Source organism: Notamacropus eugenii, chromosome 2, assembly GCF_028372415.1.
Source record: "Notamacropus eugenii isolate mMacEug1 chromosome 2, mMacEug1.pri_v2, whole genome shotgun sequence".
Lineage (NCBI taxonomy): Eukaryota > Metazoa > Chordata > Mammalia > Diprotodontia > Macropodidae > Notamacropus > Notamacropus eugenii.
This window is the reverse complement of record NC_092873.1, coordinates 320,493,235-320,511,513: the sequence shown is the minus strand read 5'-3', so window position 1 is coordinate 320,511,513 and position 18,279 is coordinate 320,493,235.

Genomic DNA, 18,279 nt, shown 5'->3' with positions numbered 1-18,279 from the left:
CAGCCCCTCCTATAGTGACTAAAAGTGCAGGAACCTGGAGTTTGGAACTATAAACTCCACCAGCCAGCAGCAGACATGTGTTTCCGCTTAGCCTGCTCAGCAGTGAGTCACCACTGACAGCTGCTGGTTTCCTCCATCTCCTCATCATAATCAGATCAACAACACTGGGAGTCCTGGATCTTGCCGAGATACCCTTCCCTCCCCCCCATTTCAGATCACTGTTCTCCCTGATAAGTATCACAGTTCCCACCCTTCCCCATGACTCTGTACTCTCCCAACGCAGCACTCTGTTCTGAACTTGTTCTTTGGATAGCTTTCATATAATCCTCCAGGCTTCTGCCACCTGTCTCTGGGAGAAATGCTCCACCTTGAACCCTGTCATTACACTTGGTCAAGGATCAAGGAATACTACTTTCAACTCAGTTTTTTGTTGTTGTTTTTTGGGGATTTTTTTGTGTTATTAGTGTCACAGAGACAGAAAGGGAAAAGAAAAACATTTTCAAATCTTGCTCTCTCCCAGAGGATGACAATCTCCATACTTTAAGGACCAGACAAATGCCTCTAATTTCAGGTAACTTAGATGAGTTATAAAAGAACTCAAGCCTCTTCCCTTCCCTCTTCCCCCACTATAGGTAATTTTCAAGTTTGAAGAGATACAGTCTATACCCATACAGAAATCCCTTCAGCAATGATACTTCTATCCCCCATTCTTTTGACCCCCATCTTAAGAAAAGTTCTTCTGGGGGAGTCACACCCTACTCTCCTTCCCTTTCTGACTTGCCTTTCCTTAATTTCTGCTATTGATAGCTCAGCCCATCTTCAAGGCCACTCTGTCTCAAGACATTCAAGAAAAAGTGTGCAAAAATATTCCTGCATTTGGCCCCCTTTTCCTTCTATAAGGGCAGAATAAGGGCCATGTAATCTGACATGATCAATGTGTTGATTTGTTTCGACTAACTATATGTCTTTGTTACAAGAATGAATTCTTGAAAGGAAAAAAAACCATGGTGGTGGGGACACAGGAAAATGACAGTAATGTGAAAAAAACATAAATAAAGCATTTCTTTTTTTTTTAATCTTGCATGATAATGAACAAAACAAAGGGTCTTGTCACTCACTACATTCTGTTATCTTCAGTAAAGGGGGTCCCACACACTGCTACTCCCTATGGATAGCAATCTTCTCTCACCTGTTATACTCTCAGTCTCTGTTCTATTTAATCACTGGCTGACAAAGAGTAAATTATTCCCATCCCTGATCTCTCATTGCATGTTCCTTCATCCTCATCCTCCTCAACCCTACTCCTCCCGTGTCCCAATCCAGCTGTGAACACTCCTTTATTGTGCCCTGTGGAATTCTCATTCCATGACTAACAAACTCCTCTTCAGTTTGGACAGAATGGCTATTTCCATCTTCTACCACTCACAGAAATCTAGCACTTACAGACACTTCATCCCTGGCCATCCTGTCAAGTATTGACTTTGTCTTATCTCATACTCCTTGTGACATTGGTCCTAGAAAGGGAGTTATAATAATCTCTCCCTGCTGCCATACTTGAGCAATTTTTTCTGCTCTGAAATTTGCTCTATTCAAATTATCACCTAATCCAGATCATAATGGTTGTTGACCTCCAACTCATTCTCATTCCTTTCTCAAGGATGGGTCACCATCTCTTCCCCAACTGTTGCCCTTATACTAGGAAACTTCAACATACATGTTGATGATCCATCAAACACTCTAACTTCAGTTTTTCAATCTCCTCAAATCCCATGAGTTAACTCCTCTGCTTCACATGCACCACATACATGGTTTTATATTTTAACAGAACAAACTTCAGAGAAGAAGAAATTGTTCAATTATGGCAGGAAATGGAGGGACTGGAAGGTACAGTGAAGATCTCATAAATGTTCCACTTTCATTTTCAAAAATCTCACATTTTTCAATGTGATCATCATTTCCTATCATTGTACTTCTCTCTATGTTTTTCCTTCCTTAAATTTATTTTTTATCCTCAATAGGACTTCCAGTCATTCTGCCCCTCAATATACTCTAAGATCACTTTCTTCCCTTCCCAATCTTAATCCTATGGTTAACCAGTTCAACTCCACACTGTCCTGTATGCCTGAATCACTCACTCTCTTGTACTCAAAGATGCCTCGCCAATTCCCAGCCCTTAAATCCACCAACTGCTTCTTCTATTTATACTCAATTACTTCTAAACAGTGTTGGAGGAAATTTTGAAACTAAGTTGACTGGGCTGCCTATAAATTTGTGTTATATATCCTCCATTAGGTTTGCACAGAATCAAAGCAATCCTTTTACCTCTTGCAAATCCTCTCACTTGCGACTGGTGTGGTCTTAAGCCTTCTCCTTTCTCATTAAATCTCCTATCTCCTCCTAACCCTCTATCTTCTCAGTTAAGATCTTATCTCATACCTTACTGAATTCCCTCTTCTCTCTTTATCTTCATTTCAGACTTCCTTTACATCTCCAACTCTTTCCTCCTTTATTCCAGGCAGGGATAATGAGGTAGCATTTCTTGCCAAAGTCAACTCTTTTTCATGCACCCTTAATCCCATCCCTGCCTATTGTACCCAGTAGATTGCCTCCTCACCTTTCTCTCTAAACTTCAATCTCTCCCTATTTGATGGTTCTTTCCCTCCTGCCTTCAAATATGCCCAAATTTCCTCCATCCTTGAACAAACAAAAAATCTTTCATATTTTCCATCTTCAGCACCTAGCACACACAGTGCCTCAAATGTATCACAGTAGGTGCTTAATGAAGGAAGATAGCCCAGTCCTAAAGGAGCTCACATTCTTCCTGGGGGAGAGACAGGTAAGGAAGATTTCATCTGGAAGTCTGATGAAAAATCCCTTAGTCCTTAGGCAAAGTAAAGTCAAAGTTTCTTCTTTAATGCCATTTGCATTGATAACATCTTATCAGTTTCTGATGTGGAACTACTCGAGAATGCCAAGAAATTTGGTGGCATAAACTTTCCTTTCTGGGTCTTCAGGAGATACGACAGTAGTGCTTGCTGGAGCAGTTACCCAGTTCCATTTCCACTGGGGCTGCTTCCCAGGGTGACAGCTGAGGATACTAGGCTGGAAGAATTGCTATCCTCAAGGCTTTTGGATTCAGGTTCTTGGGCTGTCTCCATCATGGTCTGAGGGGAGATGGTGCTCACTCTGGTGCTGGTAGTGGTGGTTTGACACCCCCAGAAAATGCAGCCTCCTGTGTCTCCCTCATGGTACCTTGCTAGCTAGCCTGGCTTGCCTGCCGGGTGGGTGGTGATTATGTAACAGTTGGTGGTGATGGCTGGCCTCTTCTCCACAGGAGTTGCTTCATCAAATTATGCCTGGCCAATCTGGGCTGGGTTCAAGTCCTTCCTCTGAAATGTTTGAACAATGTGACCCTGGGCAGCAAGTCATTTAAACTTTCAGTGTCCCAATAAACTTTCTAAGGCTAAAAGTTCCAGAGCAGGTGCCAATTTCTGTTGATCCAGAGAACTGTCTGAGAATTCTCTATACCATTGAAATCACAGATCCAGATGACAACAAAACACAAATGTTATTTTGTATACACGGTGTCCCAAAAGTCTTAGCACTGTTTTAAACATTAATAGCGTAGGATAGCACCAAGACTTTGGGGATACCCTATTTACTGATATATGTGCACATTCTGTCTCCCCTGATAGAATTAAGCACCTCAAGGTCACAGTCTTGTTTTGTTATTGTCTTTGTATGCCTAGCTATACGGTACGGTATCTGGTGTATAGCAATGACTCGATCAATGTTTTTTGACTGATTGATTGATTGAGAGCATGGGTCATACTTCCACTGGCTTGTCTTCCCCTCTCCTACTCTTCCCATATTGTCCCATATCCCTGCCCTAGGAATGGTGCTGTCTGGTGCTTCCAGTTTTAATCTGAGACACAGTGGAAAGAGTGGATATGGCATCAGGTGCCTTGGTTTTGAATCCTCAGTCTACCTACTGTCTGTACAACCCTTAAACAAGTCACTTCCCCTCTGTAAAAAGTTAAGATCAGTCTACACTGGTGATTCTTAATTTTTTTTGTCATGGACTCTTTGTCAGTGTAGTTAAGCTTATAGTTTCCCTTCTCAGAATGATGTTTTTAAATGTATAAAGTAAAATATATTGGATTACAAAGGAAACCAATTGGAATATATACAGTTTTCAAAATATTTAAAAATTCTATGTTCATGCAGCCCTCTGAAATCTATTCACAATCTATTCAGGAATGTTCTAGAACCAGGCTGAAGGGGTTTCGGAGAAGAAATTGTTAAATTTTCAGTGTAAGCATTATACTTAGAAATGAGCAAATGCTACAAATAGGGACTTGATTTATTATTTTGTTGATTGTCCAGGCTTAAGAAAGTAGAGCAGAACTTTTTAATAATGCAGATTAAATTTAAAAGTGTGTTATGTGTACATCTTCCCCCTAGAAGCTAGAAGTTAAACATATATCAGCCCACCCATCTAGGAACCTCTTGGGAGTCCTTGGAACCCAGATTAAGAACCCTTGGCTAGATGATCTAAATTTTATGATCCTGAGTTGAGGGCAATGAAGGATTCTTCCTCCTATGGGGAAAGATATCTGGATGATATCTACATCTTTTAACCCATTCCCTTCCATTTAGTGCCCTGGCTTATTTCTGCTGCTCTGGACACCAAAGGGGTTGACAAAGGAAGATTTGGGTTGGATCTACAAGCATTATAAATTTGGACTGTAAAGATGAAAGGCTGACAAGACAGAGCTGTCAGCTTCTATGCTGATGTTACCTGGAGTTGGACCACAATTATAAAAGATGAAAGAAAAAGGGAGATGAGTTCACAAAATGGTAGAAGGGGAGAAGGGGAGAAGGAAAAAAAGGAAGGAGGAATGAAGAGAAAAATAGAATTGGGGGAGGGAAAGGGAAAAGGAAATTCTTAGGCACAGGCATAATCACAGCCTTTAAATGAAACTTACTGCCACACTCAGCATGGGCCACCAGCCAACTCCATGAATGAGACTTCTTTATGTTTCCATTAAGCAATGACATCATGGCCATGGGCCTATCACGCCCCTAATAGTAAAGAGAGAGGAAGATGTAAGGCAGGAAACCTGAGCCTCCCCAGTTCTGGTTTCCAGGGGAAAGGAACATGAAACCATGAAAACAATCAGCCTTTAAAAATACCTGGTGAGATTTTGCCTTGATGTCCCTCCCTCTCATGCTGCCACACTGTGAGGCAGAAACTAGCCCAAGTGAACATACACCCCTGCTGGAAAGAATTGCCTAGGGAGGGACACTCAACTTTCATCTCTGATTTTGAGCCCTTGCCCTGACCCACTCATGAAAATAAGCACAGGCCAGCATGCCCAGAAGTCTGAAGGAAGTCAGGCAGCAGGATAAAAGTAAATCAAGGTTATAGCTTCTACTTCCTTCTTCTCCTTGGTTTAGTTTTCAAGAGACCCAGTGTCAGGGAAATGCTGGACATGAGCAGTAAGAGACTTGAGAAATTGTAAGTGACAAAAGGAAATAGGGATATGAATGGCAGCTGAGCCATCTTAGCTAAAATAGCTAAGAGAAAAGGCAATGGGCAGCCCTGTGAGTGGGCCTTGTTTTGGTAACCTCATGATGCCATCAGTCCAAGGGCTTTGTCATCTCCATTCCCAGCTCTTTCAGTAGAGGACCTGTCATAAGTAGTTCTCTGCTGATAACATGGCGTCCCATCAAGGGTTTTCCTACAATGCTTACCAGGACCACAGGGGCAGCTAGGTGGTTCAGTGGATAGAGCACCAGTGCAGGAATCAGGAGGACCTGAATTCAAATCTCACTTCAGACACATGACACTAACTAGCTGTGTGACCTTGGGCAAGCCACTCAACCCCAATTGCCTCATCCTGGGTCATTTCCAGTCATCCTGATGAATATCTGGTCACTGGATTCAGATGGCTCTGGAGGAGAAGTGAGGCTGGTGACCTGCACAGCCCTCCCTCACTCAAAACAAAGTCAAGTGCAAGTCATGTCATCATTTCTCTGATGGTATGGTCTTCTTCGGCAATGAAGGATGAACACACACACACACACACACACACACACACACACACACACACACACACACACACACACACACACACATACAAGAACCGCAGAAGGACCCTGGCCTTCAGGTCTCTTGGGGGAGTATAAATGAGTATTAATCTTATGTATTTCTCTGGGGTCGTACTTGAGAGCTTCTCTCTCACGCAGCAGGGATGGCAAGGTCAATATAGAAGTAGCGACATAAATACCAACTCTACTAGAGGCAAAAAGTCTGACTTCAGCATTCATTTCTCATAATCTAGGCAAAACTCTAACCAGCACTTTTGGTGCCCTGAGCGTTCCTGGAACAAACAGCCCCAATTTTTATTTTTTTACCCTCTGAAGAAAAAACATAAAGATTTATATATGAAAAGAACAGAAAGAGAGGGTTGTTATCTGAAATAACAAATCTCTATAATTTATAGTTTGTATTTTTTAAAAGTATATGATACATTCAACATTTTATCTCCTACACTATTCCACTTGTCTGTTTCCCTCAGAATTTCCTTCAATTTTTACCTATATATATTATAAATGCTTTATTTATACTCTTTTGTTTTCTCTTGCTATTTCTGCCATCATTATCACTAGTATCCCTCTCCTCCTCCTCAAAAAAAAATAACCTTCCAATGTAAAAAAAATAAGCATGATAATCAAGCAAAACAAACGAAATGAAAATGTATGTCTCATTAGGCACCCCAGCCCATCATCTCTCTTGTCAGGAAATAGATAGTATGCTTCCTTCAGCAGCAGCCCTTTTGGAGCTGTGATTGGTCATTATATTGATCAGAGTACTTAAGTCTTTTACAGTTGACTTCCTTTATTATATAGTAGTCATTTTATCAATTGTTCTTCGCTATAAATTCCAACAAGTTTTTCTAAGTTTCTCTGAATCCACACTTTCTGTAATTTTTTATTGTACAATAATATTCCATTACTTTCATACACCATAACTGATTCAGCAAGTCTCCAACTGATGGAGAGATGCTTAGTTTCCAGCACTTTACCTCAATTAAAATTGCTATTGGAAATATTTTTGTACATAAAGGTCCCTTTTCTCCTTTCTTAATCTCTGGGGTCTTTGATCTGAGTAGTGGGATTATTGGGTCAAAAGGCATACAATGAGGTCAAGGATTGTCTTTTGCCTCTTTTTGTATCCCCAGAATTTAGCATAGTGCTTGGCACATAGCTGCCATAGGGGTAGCTAGGTGGCACAATTGATAGAGTACTGGATCTGGAGTCAGGAAGACTCTTTTGCCTGAGTACAAATCTGGTCTCAGAAACATGCTAGCTGTGTGACCTTGGGCAAGCCACTTAACACCATTTGCCTCAGTTCCCTCATCTGTAAAATGAACTGGAGAAAAAAATGGCAAACCACTCCAGTATCTTTGCTAAGAAAATCCCAAATGGGGTCATGAAGAGTTAGACATGACTGAAACAAATGACCAACAACAACACCTGGTACATAGTAGGCACTTAATAAATGCTTATTGACTGACTAAAAGTTTCTTATTTGTTTCACTGATCAATTTTTTTTTATTTGTAACTATTACCAAATAGTTTTAATGATTCCTGCTTTGCCACATTCTTTGAAATCTGGTATTTGTAGGTCCCCTTCCTTTCCATTTTAATTTTCATTACTTCTTTCAAGATTTCTGACCTTTTGTTCCTTCAGAAGAATTGTATTATTTTTTCCAGTTCCATAAAGTAGTCCTTTATTAGATTAATTAATAGAGCACTGAATCTTTAAATGAACTTGGGTAGTATTGTGATTTTTATTTTATTGATATGACACAACCATGAGTAATTAATATCTTTCCAATTATTTAGGTCTGTATTTCTATAAAAAGTATTTTGTTGTTGTATTTATATAGTTCCTATGTGTGTCTTGATAAATAAAGTCCCAAATACTTTATATATTCTATAGTTATCTTAAATGGAATTTGTCTTTCAATCTCTTCCTGCCAGGTTTTGTTGGTAAGATATAGAAAATCTGATGATTTATATGGTTTTGTTTCATATTCTACTACATTGCTGAAGTTATTGATTGTTTCAATTAAGCTTTCAGTTGAATTTCTATGGTTTTTTTAGGTAAAACATAATGTTTTCTGGGGGGGGGGGAAAGGTAATTTCCTTCTTCTTAATCTATGTTTATTCACTAAAGTTCTTTTTCTTACCGCCGTAGCTAGCATTTCTATTGCTATATCAAATAACAGTAGTAATAATGGAAATTCTTTATCCTTGATCTTATTGGAAACATCTCTAGTTTTTACCAATCTGGTAAATTACAATCTGGTTCTTGATTTTAGTTCTATTCTACTTACCATATTTTTTAAAGTTCCACTTATTCCTATATTTTTTATTGATTTTAACTTAAATTGGCATTGTAGTTTGTAAAAAATCTATTTATATAATAACATGATTGTGTTGTCAATTTAGTCCATTTTGCTTATGGTTTGAGAAATACAGAAGTGGGAGGAGAGAAAGAGAAAGAGACAAACAGACAAAAAGAGAAAGACATGGTGAGAGAGAAAGAAGTATAAATGTTGAATATATGTAACTACAGTCACACAAAGAAAAATAACACTAAAAGACATCTGACTCTGAGGCTTCATCTCACATTTAATAAATTGGGTCCTTGTTGAGAAAGCTATGAATTAGTCCAGTCATTCTGAAAAGCAATTTGTAAATATGCTAATAAAGTAATGAAAATAATGAAACCTTTTGACCCAACCTCCATCCTTTCTTTTTTCTCTCCCTTCCTCTTTCTTTCTTTACTTTTTTCTTTCATTCCTTTCATCCATCCATATTGGAAATAATGAAGACACCTGATCAGATTTAGCCCTATTGTATCTCAGAACTCTCAAACTCAAGCAATCCACCAGCCTCAGTTTCCCCTAGTAACAGGTATTATAACTGTGCAGAAAGGTCCCTCCTTTTATTGTTAGAATTAAAGCCTAAATCAGGTTTTTAAAAAAGGCAAAAATAAGCAAAGAAAGATAAGTGTTATTAATTAATATCAATCCAAAAATTTTAAATTAACACCAAGAAAAAATATTTTAAGCAATTTTTTCTAAAAAAAATCATTTATAGTGATCAAATTGGATCTATATCAGGGTTGCAAGGATGGTTCAAAATTAGGAAAACAATACAATTTTATTTTAAAATCACATGATATATCAACAGATGAAGAAACATCCTCTAAAAACATATAACATATACTTATGTTAATATAATAATGTTCAGACAGATCCCTGATTTGCTGCTCAGAGGAGGTATTAAGTATATAGGGAACCCTGGGATTTGTCATTTTCCCCCCCTAGGAAGTGAATGGTCTCACTCATTTTCAGGCAAGAGGAATTAATGTCAACCTGGGAAGTTTTCAAACAACCCTGCAATGAGTCAGAGGAAAGCCACAGCAGCAGCAGCAACAACCAGTATGAAGCATACTTTGAGCAGCAAACGAATGACTGAACATTGGGTGACAAGAGCAGCTTTCCCTGACTTTCCTCTCCTCAATGAAAGAAAATTATACTGAGAAGGGAAGAGAATGACTTTTTTAATGAGAAAATCCAAGTGACTATTAAATAATTTCTTTTTCCCTTCCTTCATTTTCTTTTTGGTACAAAAGGATGAATATTGAAATTCACAATTTGGTTTCTTTGTAAGCTGTTTCTTACTGTTTCAATACTATCTTAAACCTGCCTTTCTCTAGCTAAAGATAAGATCCAATATTATTTGTTTTTCCACATATGTGTCCATAATTAAAAAAACACAATTTTGAGAGAGTCAGTAGCTATAAACATATATATATATATTTTAAACAGTTGGGAATTTCCATTTCTGATATAATTGTTCAGAAGTTTTCCTTTCTAGGAGTTCATATTGTGATGATGTAGCAATATCTGTAGTAATAAGCTCCACAAAATAGCCTAGCTATTTTGTGTTTTATAGCTATTGCCTCAAGGCTAAAAGCATCAGGCAGTCTGAAAGGAGAGCAAAGTGATTTTGAATCTGGGAGCTCTGAGTAATCTCTAATGTGAAATAGAAGACAGGACAAAGGAAAGGAGTAGAGGTCAGGACCAGAGGGAAGGAAAACAATATATAATTTATGTGTGTATTAGAATGAAAAGTACAATTACAAAGCAAAAATAATTCAAAGTGAATGCTGTGAAATTATAATGATCAAGAAGAGCTATAAAAAGAAATACCTCTCTTCTTCTTTGTAGAAGTGGGAGGCTATGCATGAGGGCCACTGCATGTAGAGCCAGACTTTTGGTAGGTTGGTTAATTTTCCAAGTTGTTTTCCCTCTCTTTTTTATTCATTTTAATATAAGATGATTGGGGGGAGGAGGAGAATGGAACATTTGGAAATGTACATGATATAATATGAAAAGAGGGGAGAAGTAGAGTTCACAAGCAATGCCTTCTAATGAGAGGAGATAAGCATAGTCTATTGAGGTTTCCAAAGTGGGTGATGACACCATCTGGGAACACTGGAATGATGTGGGGGCAGTAGTAGCCTCAAGTGCAATTGGGGGCATTGAATAAAAATAAGGGTGTGGTGGAAGCATACAAAAAGAAAATTTGAAAAACTGTTCATCTGTGTTTCATCCGTTGTGTAACAGAGTTAAAGTTGTAGTGATTACATTATTTTCCAAATAAATACACAAAATGCAAGTTATATAACCAATCAGTGGTCAAGTCTGCCAACAAGTCTTAACAAGCAAGTGTTGGCATGTAAGCATGTCACACATTGTCGAGAAGTCCAGCATGCATCAGCAGGAGTATGCACATGTAATCACTTTTTACAATATGATGTGATATGGTTACATGATGCAATATTGTATCATAAAAATTTCAATGCAGGAAAACCCCCACAAATTTGCAATAAATTATTAAATTTAAGATGCATCACTTTTTTCTTTCCTTATTTTTAGTTTTCAACATTCACTTCCATAAGAATCTGAGTTCTAAATTCTCTCCCTCCCTTCCCTCCCCCTCCCCAAGATGACATACATATACATTTATATTAAACATATTTTCATATTACTCATGTTGTAAAGGAGAATTAGAACAAATGGGAGAAGATAGAAGAAACAACAACAACCAAAAAGAGAGCAAATAGTATGCTTCAATCTGCATTCAGACTGCATAGTTGTTTTTCTTGTTGTGGGTAGCTTTTTCCTTCATGAATCTTTTGGAGTTGTCTTAGATCCTTGTATTGCTGAGAAGAGTTAAGTCTATCAAAGTTAGTCATTGCACAGTGTTGCTGTTACTGTGTACGATGTTCTCCTGGTTCTGCTCACTTCACTCAGCAATTGTTCATGTAAGTCTTTCCAGGCTTTTCTTAAGTCCACCTGCTCACCATTTCTTATGGAGCAATAGTATTCCATTATGTTTATATACCACAACTAGTTCAGCCATTCCCCAATAGATAGGCATCCCTTTAACTTCCAGTTCTTTGTCGCCACAAGAAAAGCTGCTATAAATATTTTTGTACATGTGAGTCCTTTTTGTGTCATTTAAAAAATACATATTTTATATTTTTTTGAAATGATGCAAATTTAAAAAATAAATATTAAAAGGTTAAAGAAAATAGATTTCCAAGGGGGTACTGAGTATTTTTTAGAAAAGGGAGTAGTAGGCCAATTAAGTTTAGGAAGCTCCGGTCTAAGAGAATCAAACCCTTAGGCACAGGTCCCATCCTCAGTGTGTCTAGGAACTATGACCCAGAACTGGACAGTGAACCCAGTTGGCTCCTATTCCTTCAACCTACAGAAGTTTAAGCCCTTCTATATTAGATCTAGGACCTCTTCTTGTCCTGGTGCACAGACTTGCCCTGTGTTATAGGGCTTTGGCCAGACTCTGTCTCCAGTGTCCACAGTCCTCTCCACCTATTTTTTTTTTAATTCCAAGCTGGACTGAAAAATGACTATGTGTTGTTTTTTTCTTGGATTTCCTGATCAAAATACAGTCTAGTGTTTTTTCTAGATCTGTTTAAAGAACTTGGGAGGCAGGGAGTTTGCTGTACTCTACTCTGCCACCTTGGATACTTCTTCCCAAGCTTTACTTTCAAAACTCTCCCATTTAGGTTTCCTTCTGAACTTCCTATTGTTCTATTCTGTCCATTAAAAAAAAGTTTCAATGGCCCTTTTTTGGGCATCACTATTGCTTACAACCCTTTTCTCTTAATCCCTCTTTCCAATCAAAAATTGAGAGAAGAAAAAAACCTTATAAGATATAAGCATAATCAAAGAAAATGAATCATAATTCCATTAGATTTATCAAAATTCTTCATTCCTTCAAAATATTGCTGAGTGTCAGTGTATAAATTGTTCTCCTATTTCTTCTGCTCACTATACTCTATATCAGTTTAAACTACCCAGGATTATTTGCAGATTTCTCTTTCATTATTATTTATGGTCCAATAATATTCCATTATGTTTATATGCCACAATGTGTTCAAACATTCTCCAGCTGATTAGTATCTCTTTCTTAGATTCTAGTTCTTTTTTTTTTCTCTTTAATTCCCACTTCTGTATTAGGAAGTTGGTTTTGCTTATGTATTTTCCTCTCTTTTAACTGCACTCTCCTTCATCCTCACTGATTTTCTGGGGGGCGTGTGTGTGAGCACGCATGTGTGCGTGTGTGTGTGTGTGTGCGTGTTCAACTCTTCTTCCTCTTTTTTTGGATAAAATTTGAGGTTTATCAGATGCATACTCACCTACCCTTTCCTCAATATTTTAAATTCTTCTCTAATTGTGAGAAATAGTAAGTTGTACTTCCTTCTTTCTCTTTTCTACAGTAGCATATTCTTCCCTTTGTCCTCCCTTCTTCCCCTCTTCAAACTCCCAGATCAGAAAAAATCCACCTCCAGGACTTCTGTTTTTCCTATTCAGTTCTGTCAATACTCTTTGAAAACATTAACTTTCTGAAGGAAACTTTGTTTCTTCTTCCTCTATTAAAATATTAACACTTCATCATCATAGAGCTCTTCCTAACCATTCCAAAACATTTACCTCTGTGGGGGTTTTTAGGACTCTTGCACTTGTGTTCCAAAGTTCCTAAACAACTTTGGTCTTTTCATTAGAAATACTTGAAAATCTTCTATTCCTTTAAAGATCCATTCCCTACCTACTCCTTGCAGAATTATACTCAGCCTTACAGACTAAGCTATTCTTGGTTGTAAGCCTTTTTCTTTTGCCTTTTGGAATTTTGTGTTTCAAGTTGGTCTCTTGTTTATAATATAAAGTAGAAGGTCATGTGTAATAGTCAATAGTTTCTTGTTAATTGAGTTGCTTCTTTCTGGATGCTTATGGTACTTTTTCCTTGATGTGGGGTTTTGGCTACGATAGTCCTATGACTTTTCTTTTGGAGTTTCTTTCAAGAGGTGGTTGGTGTATCCTCTTTATTTTTGCCTTCTAGTTCTAAGAGACCTAGGCAGTTTTCATCTACAATTTATTGAAATACTGTGTTTGGACTTTTTAAATACATGATTTTAGGAAAGTCCTTAAATTCTCTCTCATTGACCAATTTCCCAGGTCAGTTGTTTTAGATAGATAGATAGATAGATAGATAGATAGATAGATAGATAGATAGATAGATATTAACTTTATTTATTTTTAGTGTTCTACAATCACTACCATAAAACTTAGATTTTTTCCCCCTACCTGCTCCCCATTACTCCCCTCCCTCCCCAAGACGGCATACAATTCTATATAGGATCTACACATACATTCCTATTGAATATATTTTCACTATAGTCATGCTGTGTAGAAGAACTAAAATAAATGGGAGAAATCATATAACAAACTAAAACATTAAACACATACACACAAAATGATCTGCTACATTCCGCAATTGAATTCCATAGTTCTTTCTCTGAATGTGAAAGGCATTTTGCCTTAGAAGATCATTGGGAATTTTTTTTGAAGTCCTTGCATTGCTATGAAGATCCAAGTCTACCAGAAAAAACTCTCGCACACTGTGATCATTGCTGTGCACAAAGTTCTCCTGGCTCTGCCCCTTTCACTCAGCATCAGATCATATAAGTCTTTCCAGGCCTCTCTGAAGTCTTCTTGTTCATCATTTCTTATAGCGCAATAGTACTCCATTACATTCATATACCATAATTTATCCAGCCATTCCCCAATTGATGGGCATCCCCTTGATTTTCAGTTCTTTGCCACTACAAAGAGGGCTGCTATAAATATTTTTGTACATGTGGGACCCTTTCCCATTTTTATGATCTCTTGAGGATACAGTCCTAGAAGTGATATTGCTGGGTCAAAGGGTATGCACATTTTTGTAGCCCTTTGGGGATAGTTCCAAATCGCTCTCCAGAATGGCTGGATCAATTCACAGCTCCACCAACAGTGAATTAGCGTTCCAACTCTCCCACATCCTCTCCAACATTTATCATTTTCCAGTTCTGTCATGTTTGCCAATCTGATAGGTGTGATGTGGTACCTCAGAGCTGTTTTGATTTGCATCTCTCTAATCAAAAGTGATTTAGAGCATTTTTTCATATGATTATAGATATCTTTAATTTCTTCCTCTGAAAATTGCCTGTTCATATCCTTCAACCATTTATCAATTGGGGAAGTCAGTTTTTTTTTTTTATATCAGATAGCTTCTATGACAGCTTCTATGTCATGACAGACTGGGGCACAAAGATCTGAGCACAATCAATTTATTGACAAAGCCAGCAATTATAAAGAAATGGGACTTAGCTTCTCAGCAAGCTAAAAGACTTCAAGTGAAGACTGACACACCATATTTATAGACAAAAGGTGGAGCTTCCAAAAATTAGAAGGCACCATTATGGATAAGGAAAACAATATTATTGGCTACAAAGGCAGAAACATCATAGGCATCAAAAACAATATGATTGGTTGGACATTTGGGGCTAGTTTCCTGTTGTCAGGAAAGATTGATTGATAGAATCTGTTTCTTAGTAGGAAAGAGATAACAGATTTGCTTGACACATGGAGTGATTCACAGGAAAGCTAAATTTCTGAACCTAAGAGATAACACATTTGCACTAATTGTCCAAAGACAGCCAGCAGTATAGAGATAACAGGCTGCCTTCAAGTAAAAGTGATTTTTAGGGAAACTGAACTCAAACTTAAGATAGCAGGCTTCTTTTAAATAAAGAATTTTAATGAGGAAACTGAACTTTAAAACTTAATTTAGAGTAGAAGACTGATTTTTTGAACCTGTGATTTTCTGAACTGAACTTAAAGACAAAGGAAGGTGACTTTAGATAGTTATACACAATGTTGGTGGTGATACAAAATAGAACAAATTATAAAATGCAATCAGAAGCAATTTGATTTTCTCAACTTCCGCCTTGATCAATGGAAGACATGTCTCCCATGGATCATTTATCTATAAGTTAATTCTACAAGATTTTTTAACAATCATTATCAGTAGGGCACACTAACATAAGCTTATCCCATGTGAATTTAGAACAGGTTTTAACATAGCAGCTAAGGCAAAGTTTACAAAGAATAATGAGACAGAGGGCAAGGAGGGCCTAATTTGCCAAGGTAACTAACAGTCTAGTTCTCTGTAGCCCAGTAAACCAAGAAGAGGGATTTCACCAATCACCATTATTTGTGACAAGCATGTAATTTGCAGTTTACTGAGTTTGGGGCATAATTCATTGGAGATCATGGATATGCATGATAATTTCTCCTGACTTTTTAATATAGAAGCAACATGATTGATTAATAACAGCACAATTTCCTCCAAGGAAGCAGAGAGAACATCTAAAACAGCTTTGCATGACCATTTTGCTAGGAAAATTAACTTCTACTTGGAGGAAGATGACAGTACTGGCTGTGTTAGTAACGGCTAAGATTGTTTCACGGACTAGTTTCTCAACATTTGCAGAAACATTCCTAACTGAACATATTACTCTAGTTTTCCCATGAAGGTCAAACATAGACCAGAAAAAGCTCTGTAAATAACTAGACTTCTCTGCATAATTTGAAGGTCTTTCTGCATTTGTTATGTTTGTGCCACCATGTTTCCAAGAGTCTGGTGGTTTCTCTTCCTATTAAACCTATAGAATTATTAAAAATCAATGCTTGTGGGACAAGGTAGACAATACTACATGTCCTGTTCCATTTGGGAAAAGAGAACATTGAGTAAAGATCTATCATAGTAAAATAGGTATCCTCATAAGAAATTGAGGAAATGATGGTAGCAGGATTGGGCACCACAGGATATCTGGGTATAACATAAACATTAATAGTGCACAAATCTTGCACAAAGTGATAAATAGGCTTGCCTAAGACCTGACTTAGTTTCTTTTTTTTTTTTCTTTTTTTTTTCTTTTTTAATGTTTAACAATCACTGCCATACAATTGTGATTTTATCCCTCCCACCTATCCCCCACTACCCCCCTCCCTCCCCACGACTGCATACAATTCTGTATAGATTCTACATATACTTTCCTATTGAGTATATTTTCACTATAGTCATGCTATGTAGTCAGAATAAGATAAATGAAAGAAATCGTATAACAAAACAGAACATGATACACAAACACATACACATACACATACACAAACATGATCTGCTACATGATGTGAGTGACTTCCATATCTCTCTCTCTGAGTGTGGAAGGCATTTTGCCTTGAGAACCACCATTGGGATTTTTTTTTTTTTTGTAAGAAGTTCTTGTGTTATTACAAAAATCTAAGTCTACCAGAAAAAACTCTCACACACTGTGGTTGTTGCTGTGCATAAAGTTCTCCTGGTTCTGCTCCTTTCACTCAGCATCAGGTCATATAAGTCCTTCCAGGCCTCTCTGAAGTCTTCTTGTTCATCATTTCTTATGGCACAACAGTACTCCATTACATTCATATACCGTAATTTATTCAGCCATTCCCCAATTGATGGACATCCCCTTGACTTCCAGTTTTTGGCAACTACATAGAGTGCTGCTATAAATATTTTTGTACATGTGGGACCCTTTCCCATTTTTATGATCTCTTGGGGATATAGTCCTAGTAGCGATATTGCTGGGTCAAAGGGTATGCACATTTTTGTAGCCCTTTGGGCATAGTTCCAAATTGCTCTCCAGAATGGTTGGATGCACTCGCAGCTCCACCAACAGTGAATTAGTGTTCCAACTCTCCCACATCCTCTCCAGCATTTATCATTTTCTTGTTCTGTCATGTTTGCCAATCTTATAGGTGTGATGTGGTACCTCAGAGTTGTTTTGATTTGCATCTCTCTAACCAATAGTGATTTAGAGCATTTTTTCATATGATTATAGATAGCTTTAATTTCTTCTTCTGAAAATTGCCTGTTCATATCCTTTGACCATTTATCAATTGGGGAATGATTTGTATGATTATACATTTGGGTCAGTTCTCTATATATTCTAGAAATGAGGCCTTTATCCCCGAGCTTAGCTGTAAAAATTCTTTCCCAATTTACTACATCCCTCCGGATTTTGGTTGCATTGGGTTTGGTTGTGCAAAAACTTCTCAGTTTAATGTAATCAAAGTTATCCATTTTGCATTTCATAATGCTTTCTATCTCTCCTTTAGTAAAGAATTCTTCCCTTCTCCATAGATCTGATAAATACACTATTCCTTGCTTCTCCAGTTTATTCATGGTATCAATCTTTATACCTAAATCATGTACCCATTTGGACTTTATTCTTGTGTACAGTGTCAGGTATGGGTCTATGCCTAATTTCCGCCACACTGTTATCCAGTTTTCCCAGCAATTTTTGTCAAACAATGAGTTCTTATCCCAGAAGCTGGGCTGACTTAGTTTCTTAATAGAGAGGATCAGCTTATTGCAGGGAAATCTGCAAGGTATTATAATGCCTTTATCTCTTAGAAAGTCAATAATGGGTATAATGTCTTCAATAGTCTACCTGAACAGAGGGTGCTGGGAAACAGATGGCAGAGGGTCTCCCCTGATTTATATAGCTATAGGGATAACAGACTCTAAGAGCCCCACATCTGAAGACAAAAAGACCTATTGAGAATTGGGGTTGTTGGATGGAATGCTAAATGCATCCCCAACTGCCTCTTGGTCATTTTGAATGAGAATAGATCATAAGGAAAAGGAATCTTTGGGCAGCTGCAAGGACAAAGTACCACTGGGAGAACAAGAAATAGTAGCCTTAAGTTTGCACAGGGGATCTTGCCTCAACAGATTTAC